A 9,750-nucleotide genomic window follows, 5' to 3' on the forward strand; every position below is an offset into this window, starting at 1 on the left:
AAAAAAAAAAGCCGGTGTGGTGGTGTGCATCTGTGGTCCCAGCTACTTGGGAGGCTGAGGCAGGAGGATCACTTGAGCCTGGGCAGTCGAGGCTGCAGTAAGCTGAGATTGCGCCACTGCACTTCAGCCTGGGTGACAGAGTGACTGTCTCAAAAAACAAAACAAGACAAAACAAAACAACTCAAAAAGGCACCATTCAATAAAGGGTGATGGGACAATTGGCTAGTCAGTTAAAGAAGGAAAGTCATCAGTTTGCTCCTCATTTCCTCCTCACGAAACACCCAAATAAATTACAGTTGGATTAAGTAATAATGTTTTTTGAAAAATTAAGAATTTTTTAAAACCAGCATACAGAGACCTGAGTATTTATTAAACCTTGTGAAAGGGAAAAGACTGTCATATCAGTGGAAAAAATTAAAGTGGAACATCTGCCCACTCAACAATGTTAAAACTATTTTACATGGGCAGTGATACATTGGGGAAATATTTGTAGCAAATGCCCCAAAGGTATTTTATTACATGTTATTAAAGATCTTATATCCATGGAAAGTAAAGCAAATTAAAGAATAATATGCATGCTATGACTTTCTTTTGGTACTAAAACCAAGCCTTCCTTGTATCTTTAAAAAGAAGTGCAATTGTATGCACAAACAAGGAGAAAGGTAGGAAGGCACAACCAGGCCTTTACCACTGACTCCCTGTTAAATAATCTGAACATACTAGTTTCAAATCTTGACATATTTTTGCACAAGTTAAATCATGAAGTTCTGAAAACAGGACAACTTGGTTGGGTGCAGTGGCTCATGCCTGTAATCCCAGCACTTTGGGAAGCTGAGGCTGGTGGATTGCTTGAGCTCAGGAGTTCGAGACCAGCCTGGGCAACATGACAAAACCCCGTCTCTCTCTATATATATTAAAAAAATAAATACAAATAAAATAAATTTTAAACAGTGACAACTTTCCCATAACATGTTGTGCCACTGTTGATGTAATAAGAGAACATTCCTAAACTGTTTTGTTAAATTGCACTGGAGGTTGAAGTACATAACTTAAACTTAAAAAATTTTCTTTGTGTGTGTGGGTAGGTGTATATAATTATGGGAAGCATGAGATATTTGAATACAGGCATGCAATGTATAATAATCACATCAGGGCAAATGGGATATCCATCACCTCAAGCATTTATCTTCACTTTGTGTTATAAACAACCCAATTATACTCTTCTGGTTATTTGTAAATGTACAACAAATTGTTCCTCTGTTGTGCTATCAAATACTAGATCTTGTTCATTCTATCTAACCATATTTTTGTACCCAACAACCATCCCTGCTTCTCCCCTCCACACTACTCTTCCAGGCCTTGTAACCATCCTTTTTCTTTCTATATCCATGAATTCAATTGTTTTAATTTTTATCTTCCACAAATAAGTGAGGACATGCAAAATTTATCTTTTTGTGCCTTGCTTATTTCACTTAACGTGATGATCTCCAGTTCTACCTATGTTGTTGCAAATGACAGAATCTTATTCTTTTTTATGGCCAAATAGTGCTCTATTATGTGTATGTACCACATTTTCTTTATTCATTCGTCTGTTGATGGACGCTTAAGTTGCTTCCAAATCATAGTTATTGTGAATAGTGATGCAATAAACATAGGGGTGAAGATATATCTTCGATATATTGAGTTCCTTTCTTTTGTATATAGACCTAACAGTGGGATTGCTGGATCATATGGCAGTTCTATTTTAGTTTTTTAAGGAACCTCCAAACTGTTCTCCATAGTAGTTGTACTAGTTTACATTTCCAACAACATTATATGAGGGTTCTCTTTTCTCCACATCCTCACCAGTATTAATTATTGCCTGTCTTTTGGGTAAAAGCCATTTTAACTGGGGTAAGATGATATCTCATTGTAGTTTTGATTTGCATTTCTCTGATGATCATTGATGTTGATTACATTTATCGTGAATCTGCCATTCATATGTCTTCTTTTGAGAAATCTTTTATCAGATCTTTTGCCCATTTTGATTGGATTATTAGATTTTGTCCTATAAGTTGCTTGTGTTCCTTATATATTTTGGTTATTAATCCCTTGTCAGATGAATAGTTGCAAATATTTTCTCCCATTTTGTGAACTGTCTCTTCACTTTGTTGACTGTTTCCTTTGCTGTGTGGAAGATTTTTAACTTGATGTGAACTCATTTGTCCATTTTTTATTTGATTGCCTGTGCTTGTAGAGTATTACTCAAGAAATCTTTGCCCCATCCAATGACCTGGAGAGTTTCCCCAATGCTTTCTTGTAGTAGTTTCAGAGTTTAGAAGTCTTAGATTTAAGTCTTCAATTGATTTTGATTTGATTTTTGTATGTGGTGAGAGATAGGGTCTAGTTTTATTCCTCTGCATATGGATATACAGTTTTCCCATCACCATTTATTGAAGATGCTGTCCATTCCCCAATATATGTTCTTGGCATATTAGTTGAAAATGAGTTCACTTTAGATGTATGGACTTATTTCTGGTTTCTCTATTCTGTTCCATTGGTCTCTGTGTCTGTTTTCATCCAGTCCCGCATGCTCTTCTGGTTACTATAGATGTGTAGTACAATTTGAAGTCAGGTAATGTGATTCCGCCAGTTTTGTTCTTTTTGTTTAGGATCACTTTGGCTATTCTGAATCTTTTGGGGTTTTTACATAGATATTAGGAATTTTCATTTTCTCTTTGTGAAGAATGTCATTGGTATTTTAGTAGGGATTGTGTTGAATCCCATAGATCATTTTGGGTATTGTGGACATTTTAACAATATTGGTTCTTCCAATCCATAAACATGGACTATCTTTTCTTTTTCTTTTTCTTTTTTTTTTTTTTTTGGCTTCTTCAATTTCTTAAGTCAATGTTTTATAGTTTTCATTTTAGAGGTATTTTATTTCTTTGATTAAGTTTACTCCTCTGTATTTTATTTTGTTTTTAGCTTTGGTAAGTGGAATTAAGTTTTTGGTCTCCTTTTCAGATTGTTTGCTATCAGCATATAGAAATGCTACTAACTTTTTTAATGTTGATTTTGTATCCTGCAACTTTACTGAATTTATTTATCTGTTCTAATAGTTTTCGGTGGAATCTTTAGATTTTCCTACTACAAGATCATATCATCAGCAAAGAAGGATAATTTGACTTTTTCCTTGCCAATTTAAATGCCCTTTATTTCTTTCTCTTGTCTGATTGTTCTAGGTAGGATTCTCAGTACAATGTTGAATAATAGTGGTGGAAGTGGGCATCCTTGTCATGTTCCAGATCTTAGAGGAAATACTCTCAGTTTTTTCCCATTCAACATGATACTTGCAATGAGTCTGTTACATATAGCTTTTATTGTGTTGAGGTATGTTCTTTCTATACTCAGTTCTTTGAGGGTTTTTATCATGAAGGGATGTTGAACTCTATCATAATGCTTTTTCAGCATCAGTTGAAATGATCATTTGGTTTTTGTCCTTTATTCTGTTGATATGATGTAGCACATTGATTGACTTTTGTATGCTGAGTCATCCTTGCATCCTTGGGATAAATCCCACTTACTTATGATGAGTGAACTTTTTAATGTGTTGTTGAATTTGGTTTGCTAGTATTTTGTTGAGGATTTTTGCATCAATGTATATCAGGGATATTGGCCTGTAGTTTTCTTTTTGTTGATTTATCTTTTTCTGGTTTTGGTATCAAGGTAATACTGGCCTCATAGGAGTTTGGAAGTCTTCCCTCCTTCTCTGTTTTATGGAATAGTTTGAGTAGAATTGGTATTAGTTCTTAAATATTTGGTAGAACTCAGCAGTGAAACCATTTGGTCTCCTGTTTTCCTTTACTGGGAAACTTTTTGTTATGACTTAGATCTTGTTACTTGTTATTGGCCTGTTCAGGTTTTGGATTTCTTCATGGTTCAATCTTGGAAGGTTGTATGAGTCTAGGAATTTATCCATTTCTTCTAAGTTTTTCAATTTATTGACATATAGTTGCTCATAGCAGCCTTAAATGGTCCTTCAGATTTCTGTAGTATCAGTTGAAACATCTCCTTTTTCACCTCTGATTTTATTTATTTGTATCTTCCCTCTTTTTTGTTCTTAGCTAGTTTAGCTAAAGGTTTGTCAATTTTATTTATCTTTTGAAAAAAACGAGTTTTTGTTTCATTGATGTTTTGTATTATTTAAAAATTTCAATTTCATTTATTTCTGCTCTGATCTTTATTACTTTTCTTGTACCAATTTCAGATTTTGTTTGCTCTTGCTTTTCTAGTTCTTTAAGATGTGTTGTTAGGTTGTTTATTTGAAGTTTTTCTACTTTTAAAATGTAGGTGCTTATTGCTATAAACTTTCATTTTAGCACTGTTTTTGCTGTATCTGACACATTTTGATATGTTGTATTTCCATTATCATTTGTTTCAATAAATTTTGTAGTTTTGTTCTTAGTTTCTTCATTGACCCACGGGTCATTCAGGGGCATATTATTTAATTTCTATATGATTGTATAGTTTCAAAAATTCCTCTTGTTATTGATATCTAGTTTTATTCCATTGTGGGAAGAAAAGATATTTGATATAATTTCATTATTTTTTGAATTTTAAAAACTTGTTTTGTGGACTAATATATGGTCTATCATTGAGAACGATCCATGTGGTGAGGAGAAGAATGTGTATTCTGCAGCCATTGGATGAAATGTCCTGTGAGTATCTATTAGGTCCATTTGGTCTATAGTACAGATTCAGTTCAATGGTTTTTTGTTGATTTTCTGTCTGGAAGATCTGTCTAATGCTGAATGTAGGGTGTTGAAGCCTCCAGCTCTTATTTTTTGAGGTCTCTCTGTCCATCTTTAGCTCTAATAATATTTACTTTATATATTTAGACACTCCAGTATTGGGTGCATATATGTTTACAATTGTTATATCCTCTTGCTGAATTGGCCCCTTTGTCATTATGTAACGATCTCTGTCTCTTCTTTTAACTTTTGTCTTGAAATATATTTTGTCTAATGTGAGGATAGCTACTCCTGCTCTTTTTTGGTTTCCTTTGGCATGGAATATCTTTTTCTATCCCTTTATTTTCAGTCTATATGTGTCTTTATAGGTAAAGTGTGTTTTTCATAGACAGCAGGTAGTTGGGTCTCATTTTTTGTTTCATCCATTCAGCCATTGTCTATCTCTTAATTGGAAAGTTCAGTTTGTTTATATTCAGTCTTATTATTGATAAGTAAGGGCTTACTCTTGACACTTAGTTATTTGTTTTCTGATTGTTTTGTGATTTTCTCTTCCTTATTTCCTTCATTGCTGTCTTCTCTTTAGTAAAGGTTATTTTCTCTGGTGTTATGGTTTCTTGATTTTTATTTTTGTGTGTGTGTATTTGTTGTAGGTTTTTTGATTTGAGGTTCCCACGAGGCTTGCAAATAATATTTTATAACTGATTATTTTAAACTGATAACTACTTAACACTGATTGCATAAATAAACCAGCAAACAAGCAAAGAGAAGACTAATAAAACTCTGTACTTTAACTTCATCCTCCCATGTTTTAACTTTTTGTTTTTTTCTATTTATATTTTATTATACTATCTATTTCTTGAAAAGTTGTAGTTTTTATTTTTGATAGGTTCATCTCTTAGTCTTTCTACTTAAGAGATATGTAGTTTAGATACCACAAATACAGTGTTATAATATTTTGTGTTTTTCTGTGTACTTACTATTACCAGTGAGTTTTGTCTCTTCAGATGATTTCTCATGACTCATTAACATCCTTTTCTTTTGGATTGAAGAACTCCCTGTAGCAGTTTTCATAGGACAGGTCCGGTGTCGATGAAGTCCCTCAGCTTCTGTTTGTCTGGGAAAGTCTTTATTTCTCCTTCATGTTTTAAGAATATTTTATCTGGATAGTCTATTCTAGGATGAAAGCTTCTTTCCTTCAATACTTTAAATATGTCATGCTACTCTCTCCTGGCCTGTAAGGTTTCCACTGAAAAGGCTGCTGCCAGGCATATTGGAGCTCCTTGGTAAGTTAGTTGTTTATTTTCTCTTGCTGCTTGTAGGATCCTTTCTTTATCCTTGGCCTTTGGAAATTTATTACTTAATGCCTTGAAGTCTTCTTTGGGTTAAATCTGGTTGGTGTTCTATAACTTTCTTGTACTTGAATATTCGTATCTTTCTCTAGGTATAGGAAGTTCTCTGTTACTATTCCTTTGAATAAACTTTCTACCCTGATCTCTCTACTTTCTTTTTAAGACCTATAACTCTTAGATTTGCCCTTCTGATGCTATTTTCTAGATCTTGTAGGTGTTTCTCACTCTTTTTTATTCTTTCTTTCTTTTATATTCTCTTTGTATTTTCAAATAGGCTGTCTTCAAGCTCACTAATTCTTTCTTTTGCTTGGTCTTTTTTTTTTGTTGTTGAGAGACTCTGATGCATCCTTCAGTATGTCAGTTGGATTTCTCAGCTCCAGAATTTCAGCTTCTTTTAAAATTATTTCAATCTCTTTGTTAAATTTATCTTATAGGATTCTGAAATCCTTCTCCATGTTACTTTGAATTTCGTTGAGCTTCCTCAAAACAGTTCATTTGAGTTCTTTGCTTGAAATATTACATATCTCTGCCTCTTCAGGATTGATCACTGGTGCCTTGTTTAGTTCATTTGGTGAGGTCATGTTTGCTTGGATGGCCTTGATGCTTGTGGACTTTGGACATTGAAGGGATAGGTACTTATTGTAGTCTTCACTGTCTGGACTTGTTTGTACCCATGCTGCTTAAGGAAGCTTTCCAAGTCTTTGAAGGGACTTAGGTATTGTGGTCTAAGTCTTTGGTCACTACAGCCATATCTCCATTAGGGGACACTCCAAACCCAGTAATTCTGTGTCTCTTATAGACACACAGAGTAACTGCCTTGGTGGTCTTGGGTAAGATCTAAAAGAATTCCCTGGATTACCAGGCAGAGACTCTTGTTGTCTTCCCTTACTTTCCCCCAAACAAACAGGATCTCTCTCTCTGTGCTGAACTTCCTGGAGCTGAGTGAGGGTTGATACAAGTACCCCTGTTCTCACCACCATTGCAAGTGTGCTGGGTCAGATCTGAAGCAAACACAGCACTGGGTTTTGCCCAAGACCCATGGTGACCATTCCTGGCAACCACCTATGTTTACTCAAGACCCTAGGGCTTTACAATTAACAAGTGGCAAATGCAGCCAGGCTTATGTCCTTCCCTTCCGGGTGGCAAGTTCTTCACCCAATCCTGGGAGGGTCCAGAGATGCTATCCAGGAACCAAGGGCTGGGGTTGGGACCTTAGGAGTCTACCTGGTGCTCTATTCTACTGAAGCTGATGTGGTACCCAAGTTGCAAGACCAAATATTTTTTACCTTTTCCTCCACTTTTCTCAAACCGAGGAGTCTTTTCCTGTGGCCATCACCACCCCAGGCTGTGGCAAGTACTGCCTGGCTACCGCTGATGTTTAACAGCCAAGGACTCTTCTGTCAGCCTGTGGTAAATGCTTCCAGGTCTGGGTCTCTCCCTTAAGGGCACTGGCTCCCCTCTGGTCCAGGGAAGGTCCAGAAATACTGTCCAGGAGCAAAGGCCTGGTATCAGGAACTCTAGGAGCGTGCTTGGTGCTCTACCCCAATGTGACTGAGCTGGCGCCCAAGCTGCAAGACAAAGTCCCTTTACTCTTCCCTCTCCTTTCCTCAAGCAGATTCTCTCCCTGTAGCCACCACAGCTGGGAATGTGCTGGGTCACACCTGAAGCCAGCGTGTCTCTGAGTCTCACCCATGGCACACAGTGAGTACTGCCTGGCTACCACTGCTGATTATTCATGACCCAAGGCCCCTTTAGTCAGCAGGTGATAAATCCTGCTAGTACGGTGCCTTTCCCTTCTAGGCAGCAGGTTACCTTCTGGCCCAGAGTGTGTCTAGAGATGTTATCTGGTAGCTGAGACCTGGAATGGAAGCCTCAACACTCTGCCCGGTGCCTTATCCTACTTTGACTGAACTAGTATGGAAGTTGCAAGACAAAGTCCTCTTTACTCTCCCCTCTCCTCTCCTTAAGCAGAAGGAAGGGGTCTCTCCTGCAGCTGTAAGCAGCACTGCCTAAGGTTGGGGAAGGGGTGATGCAAGCACTCCCTTGGCTGCCTTTGCCAGTGTCTCACTGCCTGTGAAACCTGCACAGCACTGTTGTTTGCCCAGGAATTGCAGTCCTTGTGGCATAGACTGCCTTTCGTTTATTTAAGACTCCAGAGAACTTCAGCCTGTGGTGGTGGAGCCTGCTGGAACTCAGGTTCTTACCACTGGGATGGAGGATTCCCCCTGGCTAGGGCTGTTCTAAATGCTCCCTCTGTGAGCACTGGCTGAATTCTGCCCTGTGTTGCTTTCTTCTGTGACAGGGCAGCACTGAGTTCCGATGCAAAGTCCCACAATCACTGCACTCTCCCTCCCCCATTCACACAGATTCTCTGTCCACACCACGTGGTTGCTGCTGGTGGATGGGTGGTGTAGGCAATTCAAGACTGTCTTTTCTACCCTCTTCAGTGCCTCCTTCCTTAATATGTTAGAATCAGGTACTGTGATCACTTGCCTGATTTTTGGTTCCTATAAAGGTGTTTTTGTGTGGATAGTTGTTCAATTTTGTGTACTGTTGTGCGTATAACTGGTGGAGTCTTCTTTTTGACCATCTTCCTATGCTTCCCCCTGAAGTACATGATGTTATGGTAACCATCATCATATATGGTGCACACAAGTGCTTTTACATTTTCCTTTTATGGTTTTCAGAGAGAGTCATAACTTGCAAATATAATTTTAAATTGTTTTTAAAAAATTGTGGTTGAGTAGAATTAGTCCTAAAATAATAAACACCCATCAATACAATTTTCTTTCTTTTTTTAACTCTTAAGGTAATTTGCTGGAAGGAGAATGGTCTAAGTTCTTATTCAGTGTTTTTGGTTTGTCTGTGGAACACTTACATTAGGATCCCTTGGAAGCTTATTAAAATGAAAGTTCTTGGGTCCCACCCTCCATCATCTTGAATCAAAATCTGAGGGGAAACCTAGGAACTTGCTTTTTAAATAAGCTCTCCAGGTAATTTCTATGCACTTTAAGAACTATAGATCATACAACTTCTACATGATGTATAGTAACTGGATCTAGTTCTGGTTTTGACAAATGAGTTGCTGTCATTTCATTTTATTTATTTATTTATTTATTTATTTATTTATTTATGTTTTATTATACTTTATGTTCTAGGGTACATGTGCACAATGTGCAGGTTTGTTACATATGTATACATGTGTCATGTTGTGTGCTGCACCCGTTAACTCATCATTTACATTAGGTATATCTCCTAATGCTATCCCTCCCCGCTTCTCCCACCCCACAGCAGGCCCCAGTGTGTGATGTTCCCCTTCCTGTGTCCAAGTGTTCTCATTGTTCAATTCCCAGCTATGAGTGAGAACATGCAGTGTTTGGTTTTCTGTTCTTGCGATAGTTTACTGAGAATGATGGTTTCCAGCTGCATCCATGTCCCTACAAAGGACATGAACTCATCCTTGCGCCTCAACTCCCAATCTATAAATGTTTGATGTTTACTTTTACTTTAGGTGGTACTCTGAATATTTATGGAGCATCTCACAACCCAAAACTTTCCACAAGTGCCAACTGTGCAATAACTAGTATCATATCCTTGGGAAAATAAAAATCTCTCTGGGTTGTTTTCTTCATTTGCACAATAAGCAAGGTTAGACTAGGATTTATCTA

The sequence above is a fragment of the Mandrillus leucophaeus genome, unplaced genomic scaffold, assembly GCF_000951045.1.
Source record: "Mandrillus leucophaeus isolate KB7577 unplaced genomic scaffold, Mleu.le_1.0 Scaffold949, whole genome shotgun sequence".
NCBI lineage: Eukaryota > Metazoa > Chordata > Mammalia > Primates > Cercopithecidae > Mandrillus > Mandrillus leucophaeus.